The 9,599-nt window shown below is 35.5% G+C and overlaps 1 protein-coding gene across 2 annotated transcripts in view; it reads right to left on the bottom strand.

The window, feature by feature from the left end:
- LOC102243307 (sodium channel protein type 2 subunit alpha) overlaps positions 1-4,870 on the bottom strand; it is a 127,061-nt gene extending 122,191 nt beyond the window's left edge. Inside the window, exon 1 of one of the 2 annotated variants that reach the window (XM_014545362.1) lies at positions 4,637-4,870. The gene's annotated coding sequence lies outside the window, so the exon portion shown is untranslated. Of the gene's footprint in view, positions 1-4,165; positions 4,250-4,636 lie in introns of those variants that run through there. The other variant, XM_014545376.1, reaches the window with a different exon arrangement.
- Between the last annotated feature and the right edge of the window lie 4,729 nt (positions 4,871-9,599).

Below are 9,599 nucleotides of genomic sequence, written 5' to 3'. Positions count from 1 at the left end.
ATCAATAACAAAACCAAACATAGAATTTAATCCCTTTGAAAGTGCTCTGAGCTGAGAAGTGGTGAGCCTGGTTTGTGGCATGGTGATCAGACACCTCAAAACCTCTAGTACCAACCTCTAGTGTAGTTGTGACAGCACAATAGCTGTCAATGGGATTCAACTTGAGTTAATGTTTCTGTTTCAGATCATCAGCTACCCCATCAGCCTTCAAAGTAGCCACACTGATGGTCCAGAAAGGATGGAGTCAAATAAACACCAAGTTCTGAAATGGATAAGGGTTCTACAGCTGGCAACCATGGCCCGAAATTTCCTAATCACAACAGAATGAAAATAAACACAAATAAAATCTATGGCTGGGAACTGAAGCTAGATCATCTCAATTAAGGCTTAGCAGTTGAGTGAGACAGTTATGAGGACATCTAGAGAAGAGGGAAGAAGAGGACACTGACGTCTGCCTTTATAATGTTGCCCCCAGTCAGCCCTGAGGTGAGGAAAGGGGTGTATCTGTATCTTTATCTGTATCTGCACTGCCACCTAAATGCTTACTTCTGCACTTCTCTCCTTAAACTGTCAGGCTCACCACACAGCTCAATAGAATCAGATATAGAGACAAGGAAGTGATATTTATACTCAACCAATCCTGACCGGAACTGAGTCCATTTGAACTGAGAAAGCAATTACTTCACAGGCGTCCCTGTGAAGAATGAGATTCTTCATCACGCCTGTGCCTTCTTCAAGGCCTCATATTGCCATTACATGGCATGTGAGTGCAAGGGAATGCTTAGAAGTTGGCTCTCGGAAATGTGCAAGAGGATTCTGGCACCATTAAAGAAGTGAGAACTTCTGATAGGAAGCTGCATAAAGGAGTTTAGAGAAGGAAGTGTGTGACTAAATGGACTTCCTTCCCTCTTTACCCAAATCCTTGTCTAAGCACTAACGAAACTGAGGGAGGAAAAGGCCAGAGTTTGAATAATTGATGTAGATGCTGGCAAACTAGACCTTAATAATCAAAGTAGATACCCATACTAGGTATGTATTGGTCGATCCTATGCAAACTTAAAAGAGAAGCTACTTTTAAACAGGTCATTCTGGATAAAAAATGGATAACTAAAGTATGTACAATAAGCATAATGTGAAACAGTATTGTTAGTTTCAACATCAAGGATTAATATGGCAAAAGTGTGCTCTGCTGAAAAGTGTGTTTTTTATTTATTCTAGAAAGTCCATATTTCACGAATACCCTTTTCTGGGAATATATATACATATATATATATATGATATAATATATATAATATTTATCTTATAGACAAAGATTTAATTTCCAAGAACAGGGCACCTTACATCAGCTTATTTTATATCAGCTCTTACTTCTTCATATCTCAAAGTAAAAGCATTCTTGAACCTTATCTCTCTTATCTCCTATTGGATTGCAATTTATTTTTTCTCTTTGTTTTACAAATGTTTCTTTTCTGACTTAATAACCTTACTCTATAAAGGGTCTGGGGTTTCTCTAATCCTACCTAAAATCAAATTTTCCTCAACAGTACGTTGCTCCTCAATTTAAAAAAAAAAAAAGTTATCCTTTTTCTTTCACTGACAAAAGTCTTAAAATCTAAAATTACTCTTCATTTTTCTCATTTCTTGTTTAATCCTCAGTCTGAGCCCCTGTCTCTGCAAATCTACTAAACCTCTTAAAATTCATCCATGACATAGTAATAATAATAATAATAATAATAATAATAATGAAGTTCATGAGCTTCTCCCCTATTCTCTTACTAATCAACCACTTTATGGGTTTGCTACTGTTTCGGAGCATTTTGGTATTATAAACTCACCTGCTTTGCCTCCTATGACATTGTTATTCCTACAAAGTCTTCCATTACTTTTACACAGTTAGCTTTACTCCACTTTTATTCCCCAAATATGTTTATGTATGTGTGACCTAATTATTGCCATAGCTTCATGCACATCATATATTTAGCTTTATCTTCTAATCTAAAATCTGGACATAAAATTTTCACCTTATAGAACATCTCTATGTGAGAGTATGTGTTAGTATGTCAAAACCATAATATCAAAAGTCAAATTCATTATCCTTACTTTCACTGTCCCCAAAAACAAAACAAAACAAAACAAAAAACCTACTATCTTCAGGCTTCTATCAGATTGGATATTTAACATATTCTATAATTTCTCTATGTAATGTCCTATAGCTCCCTATTTTCTTGTATTTGCTTGTCTTACCTTGGTGCCTGAAATAAGCAACTTAAAAAAAAGTTATCTCTTCTTTCACTGGCAAAAGTCTTAAAACCTAAAATTACTTTTCATTTTTCTCTTTTCTTATTTAATCCTCAGTCTGAACCCCTGTTTCTATTTTTATTTGTTTACACTCAACTCACTCTTAAAGATCTAATTTAACTGTCATATCCTCTTAAAATTATTTTCTCTGGGCTCTGAGCTCCTCATGCACAGAAATGGTGAATGTTGGCTTATTCTGACTCTCAGGCATAACACAGTGCCTGGTACAAGACAGCTATTCACATACCTGCCCCATTACTTTCTCATCTTCATTTTTATGTTTATAATATTTCAAACTGCAGTACTATCTGTACATGCACATTTCCATGTCAAACTCCATGAGGTAAAATACATGCCTCTGTTTATGTCTTAGTCTCTACAGTGGACACTTCTTGGTAGGTGTGTGGTACTCCATATATATTGTATGTGGGAGTGCCACATTTGATTTATTTTCTTTCTCAAGATATTAAAGAAGTAGCCTAGGCCCAGTAAGTGAAAAAAAAAACCATATGGAAGGACAGGGCACAAGATGATGTTCTTGTAAGGGTAGATAGACTAATGAACATGCACGTTTTGTTCTATTAGGTAGGAGGAATAGAGTCATGAGTTAATAAGTGACCATGCATGTCATTCATGGGCATAGAGTAGACTAGTATACCTCATCAAATGAGGAGAGGAGAATACTAAGAAACAGAGAGTCTCCATAACATTGTTTTTGTTTTTTTGGATGCTTTGTCAGAGGCCTGAGAAAATTGAACACTACATAAAATATGTATTGAGTAGCATGTGCACTGAAACTCTACTTCATATAATTTACCCAAACACACACACACACACACACACACACACAGTCTATTTCATACACCTGCTATATGCCCCTTGGATTCACACCAGAGGTAAATGGAGTTACTGCTATGAAAGACGCTGAAAAAACTGCCAACCAGTGTTCTAGTCTTGCCTCTGATTCTAATTTAATGTGTGGCTCTAGGAAATTAACTTAACCTCACAGCCACAGTTGTTATTCTTTAAATGATGACATAGATAAATGCTAGAGATCTGTGATTCTAAACATTCCCATGCATATAGAAACACATGGGACTTAAATCTCTCTATAGATCCCACATGTCAAAAGAATGGATTTCTTTTTCTTGGTGGTTCAAACCATTCTATAAAATCATTCCCCATAGCTTTCACAACCTCTGACACAGCAGAGTTACCTCTTTATAGGAAAATGCTGAGTGAGATAGAAACATCCTGATGCACCCCCACCACCGGCCACTTCCTGTACCCACCCCCCCCACACACGCACACACACATCTCTTTCCAAGGAGGAGAGAATGAGGATTTTAAAAACAATTTTACAAAATATTTTACAATTTCATTTAAAACTGATCTAAATGGCAATTGCGACTTTTAAATGCAGGATTCCTTTATTGATTTCTTCCTATTAATTTGATAACAATGAAAAAAGGATTTAGGGAAAGGCATGAGGAAGAAGCAGAAAAAAGCAGGGCTGTTGCATGCAATTTCTAGCTCCTGAGTCATTCCACTCTTTAGCACAGCTAAAGTCACATGATCAAAAATAATTTAAAATGTGAACACCTTATACAATATCGACTATTTTTAATGGCCACAGTCCTATCCTCACAAAGCCACGAAGATCAGAGGAAAATCCATTTCTCAGCAATTAATTTGTTTTCAGTCTACTCCTCACATCCATACCGGAGGGAGAGGGAAGGTCTGTATTATCATTCCAAGTCTATTAAACACATTACATAAATCTTCCATTGATGTGGAAGAAAGACTTACATATTTTTTCTAAAAAGGAAAATAACAAACAAAAACAAATAAGCCATAGCATCATTACCGGCAGGAAATGTGCAGAAGGCCCTTAGGCTCAGGATGTTGGCATGCCTCTGAGGCTGCTATCAGAAGGCTCCGCTCCGGGCTTCCGCAAAGCCACTGCCATGTTAATCTGCTTCATTACATCTCTACAATTTGCTCACCGCATTAAGGAGCAGTATTTCCCTATTTCAAAGTGAAGGCAGGAGGCAGACCCATCCTTCACTTTGAAAGCTCTGCCTTCAAAAGGCACACACGTATGGCACAGATGGACACTAAAGGCCAGAAAACCGAAGGATCATTAAAATACAGCATGCTAGGGTTGGAGTTCATTTCAGTCTAGGAAGATTTAAAAACCCAGCACAGCTAGAATTAGAGCTTTTAAATCCTTTAGATCTGAATCTAAGTTTCCAAAGCACACATCTTGCTTTCAATGTTTTCATTAACATAGATAACAATTCTTTGATAGGTCAAAGATAGAATCATGTTGGCTTACCTGAAATAAAGGTAATTGTAAATCATAGCACAGAATCCATATGTGTGTTGAATAGTCTCCAATGCAGTTCTTCAGAATTTCGACGAAAGCAGAAAGCACAGTCTTATATGTGTTCCATCTTCACTAAAAAATAAAAAACAAGAAAGGATGACCGCAGCATCCTCTCTGCTTCTGCCTTAGCGTTCCGTTCTGACACTCACTCGATGGTATCCACTGTCTGTTAGAAAGCAGCATGCTAAATTGAAATGAATAAATAAATAAATAAATATAAGGCAGCGTCTTGCATGACAGCGCCATCTCCTGGCCAAAAGTGGAACCATATTCAAGATCCTTTGGCAATGCCACATCTAGCAGGTTTGATTAAGTGGTGTATAGCTCATAATTCCACTGTATTTGAAATAAACTACCTTAAAATTAATTGTAAATTAAACATTTAAGAAGCGTTAGAGTATTAATTTTTAAAATATATAATCCTACTTTTAGGATTTTTGTTTTTTTTATTTAGTTAAATTTACCTTATATTTAAATGGAAGCTTTTCATACATCATTAAAAACTTCATGCTCAGTTGGTTGAGCATCGTCTTACCTGGTCATACAGGAGGCAACCCATCAAAATTTCTCTCTCACATTGATGTTTCTCTCTCTCCCTTCCTTTCTCTCTAAAATCAATTACAATAAACTTAAAAAAAATAGCTTCATTCTTACCTTAAGACTTATTTAACTTTCTTTACAACCTGAAGAAGTAACATGTAACTATTATAAAGTAATTCTGTATGTCAAATTTGTCTTTACTGGGTACCTCTTTGAGGAGAAGTTGTATAAGTTCTTGTTTCTAGAGAAATTCTGAATTATGCTGTTATTGTTTTTATTTGGAGGGATGTTGAAGGGTTAAAGTCAATACAGGACAATGAAATTACTAAAAAAAATAATAGAAAATCTTTAATCAGTCCCAGCTTTTAATGACTTCAAAGCATACAGATATCAAATTACACCCTATGTGAAATTTGATAATTATTGTATTCTATAGCAGGTAGTTATACCCTACTGGGGGATTTAGAGAAAACTTAAGTTATAATGAGAATGCATTTGGTAAATAACACCAGTTAACTGAGAATATATACTATGTACTCAATAATATATTTCTAAATTACTTTTTTATGGTAAATTGTGAAGCCCTGGTTCATTTTTAATTTTTGAAATAAAAAGATAGAGTCTTTCACTTTTTTTACAATACCGTTTAAATTTTGGGACAGGTATGTAACCTAAAATTCTCCCGAGTATTTTGATATTCCAAAGCCTTTCATTAGCTGCTACTGCAGTAACGCTGTAACTCTGTCCGTGGTTCTGAAAACCAACTCCAACACTCAAAGATTCTAAGTCTTAAACTGGTCTGAAATGTTGTCTTGTAATTTTGATATAAATCCCATTTTAAAAAGTTTTATATCATCTAGAATAAGTGATAGTACATAAGATACAAAAATCTAGGTACTATTTAGGCAATATTTTTTCCACAGAATATGTAGTATACATGTTGATCAGAAGCCATAATGCTGATGAATCTATTTAGTAAAAATACGATTATCAGTCACACTTTCTTTGCATTTTTATAGAGCATTTAAATTTATTCTTTCTAAGGTATATTGTTCCAGCACTAGTGCTCTCATTGAATAGATGAGGATACCTAAGTCCACTCTTCAGTAACCAGTCCAGAGTTCATTCAGAAGAACAAACTTGGTTCTCTAAATTTTACCTTACTCCTATTTTTACAATACCATTGAGAAATATTTGTATAGTTTTTAAAATACATTATTAACATTGCACAAGTAAATATAGTGACTTAGCAGATCAAACAAGTATATCATCTCCTAACTTTTCTGCAAAAACATAGGATCCTGATATAAACTCTCAGGACACATAAATTATGATAACTTTTCTCACATTTTACAGCAAAGCATTCTTAATGGCCAAGAAGATTGAAAACAGCAAATCAGAGCCTGAGATGCCAAAACATGAAATACCACTGAAGCCTTACTTAATCATTAAAACCATGAAAATTGTATAATAATTTATGTGATATTTAAATACTTTCTTGTAATATTATTTTTCCTATTATTTTGAGAGTAAAATTTACCCTTTAGGAAGATGTGTCTAATTTATCGTGGGAATTTATGTATCTTCAAGCATGCCACCACATGCTCCTATGAACACAATAAGCCTCTTTGAAGACCATGAGATTATGTGACATAAAATCAATTCACCTCAGCAAATAGGCAATTACCTAAAATGTTTAATATATATTCATTTCTAGCATATAACTTCAATTTTGACTAATCATAAAACAAAAAGTTCAATGTTAATAAGTGGTGCATTTTAAATAGTCATAAAATATATTTGAATTTGGATTTTTAATATGTTCTTATCAAATTTACTGTGGTTTAATTATAGATTGTGGTTTAATTATAAACATTGTCACAATCTTTTTCTCCTCCCTATATTCATGTATTTTGCACTGTGACCGAGGGGATGTTGAAGGGTTAAAGTCAATACAGGACAATGATGGAATACAGGACAATTAAGAGATGGAAGCTATTTTTTTTAATCTTTAATCTGGGCTGACCTCATGACTTACTGATAGAATTTAGTAGAAGTGATATTATTCCAGTTTTAACTCTAGGACTCAACATTTCTTGATGCTTCTGCTTTCACTCTTGGAACCCTCTCTGATCACCAAATGAGAAAAGTGAATTCAAAATAAAATTTTAAAGTGGTGGAGCCTGAAAGATGCTAATAGCTTTGAGGATGGAGTAGTAAGCGAAAGATGAGGTCTGGAGAAGTCTGAGTGTCTCCAGGTTCACCTTACAGTGAGGAATAAGTACTCTAGTTTCTAGAGATAAGAGGTGGCACTGCACATTTTTTCCCTTGACCCATGCTCATCACAATCTATGAGTTACTCAGGAGTTGATGGAACACTTAGAAATGAAATGCCACAGAATTAACAACTTTGATATCTGGGCACCAAATACTATTCCTCCAGCATCCAGCATCATTGGATGAGGTGTATAAACACGTTGAAGAGCCAGCTTGTTCTCCTCTTGGATGTGGTTGTGGTGGGCATCTCCTTGTTCTAAAAATTAACTGGAAATAGAGTTCTCTGAGTGGACAAACATTTTTTTAGTCATGTAGCCAGTCACTGAGATGCTAAAGTAGAGAGGAGGTTGAAATCAGAGTAATCATTTAAATGTGTTTTTTGGAGAAATGACACATCACCACCAGAATGATATTATCAGAGATAAATAACATAAGGTCAGTGGTAGGGGAAGTGATATACAAGGCCCATGAACAGGTGAGGTTCTGAACAGCTGTGCATGTGTAATGTCAAAACTGTTCCTGTGATCAGCTAGGGTCACTTAGTGACTCAGGCTGAGCTCAAGAAGATGATCCCAAAGGAAAGTGCTCTGGTTTCAATGGAGATTTCATTGGTTAGTTGATCTTACTATTTCATCAGGACCAGTTACCTGGAAAAACTTAAATGAGATAGAGATTTTTTTTCATGGGGGTGTAAATATCTGCCTGGCACACATTATACTTCTAAACCAGCTTTCAGGGCATAAGTCAACAGGATCTTTGAGTGAGGAAGGCTTCCGTTCTAATAACAGATTATATGAAATTCATTGCTTTCTTGACATTAGTAATTGTAACAAAGAGTGGAGAAACCAGCAGTCACCCATCATTGGTAACTAGAAAACCTTAGAAATGACAAAATATATTGATTGAACCAGGATCTCCCAAAGTTAGCCTTCCATATCTGCTTGATATACACAAGAGGATCCCATTGTATTGACAGGGTGACTTGAAATTCCCATTTTGATCTTTACTGTTTCACCAGCTGAGGTCTTAGAAGAAAATGTCTGCATATTTGGAGATATTTAACCCATTTTCTTCCTGGATTAAAGAGAGAATAAGGTCTAAGTAAAGAAAAAAAGTTTCCATATGTGTTTATGGAACAAGAAGGGTCAAAATTGTCATATAGAGCACAGAAAACCATTTTTATTACAGAAAACGAATTCACATTTATCATCAACAGAGTGAATAGATGAGGGTAGTGAGCCAGAAATAAAAGATATGAATGTTGAGATACAAACTGAACCCATAGATGAGGACGCTAAAGCTGTCAGAGGGCATAAAATATTCAGCAGTGACTTTTTATGTTCCTCAGAATTGGTAGGCAGAGTTGTTGGGTGAGTGGACCAAAAGAGGAGCAAACATTTGCATATGAGAGAGCTGAATGATGATATGTAGAGTTTGAACAATTATGAAGATAGGTGGTATGATTCAGTGTAAATATGAATGGTGCAGAGGCACTTTCAATAGTTTTACAAGTAGCTGAGGTGAAGGGGAAGGTCTCAAATATCTAAGTTCCACCTGCTTGTACCATAATGCTTCTGCTCAATATAAGAGAGAACTGAAAGATAGCCATGTGACTGTGGAAAACCCTTTGAGTTTCACCATAGTATGTACACCTGTCAAAAGTGTTGTCAAATGGATTTTTGGACGGAGGATTTTTGTACTGATATAGAAATATCTGACTCCTATGATCCACTTGGGTTCTTAAAGAACAAGATGCAGGGCAAATATCTGCATACTCCCTTGTTATATAAATATGGAAGCTGATTTAAACCTCAGATTGATACCTCAGAAAAGGTAGATGACTTAACAAATATATTACTTCAAGAGAGAGAACTAGATATCCTACCACCTTATCCTCTAACCAATTTTCTTTCTACTACACTAAATAGGCTCTGACAATGGAAAGGAGGTACAACTCCTCACAGGGATTATAGTAAAAGTAGCCTCATTGCTTTGTCCTGCTCTCTGTGAAGCATTCCGTGTATTTTCAAAAGACAGTGCAACAGGAAGAGTTGAATTAAGAAAGTCAGTCTCTGACATTTTTTCAAACTCCAGG

Source organism: Myotis brandtii, unplaced genomic scaffold (assembly GCF_000412655.1).
Source record: "Myotis brandtii unplaced genomic scaffold, ASM41265v1 scaffold112, whole genome shotgun sequence".
Lineage (NCBI taxonomy): Eukaryota > Metazoa > Chordata > Mammalia > Chiroptera > Vespertilionidae > Myotis > Myotis brandtii.
The sequence above is the reverse complement of the archived record's forward strand: the minus strand, read 5'-3'. Positions and strand labels throughout refer to the sequence as shown.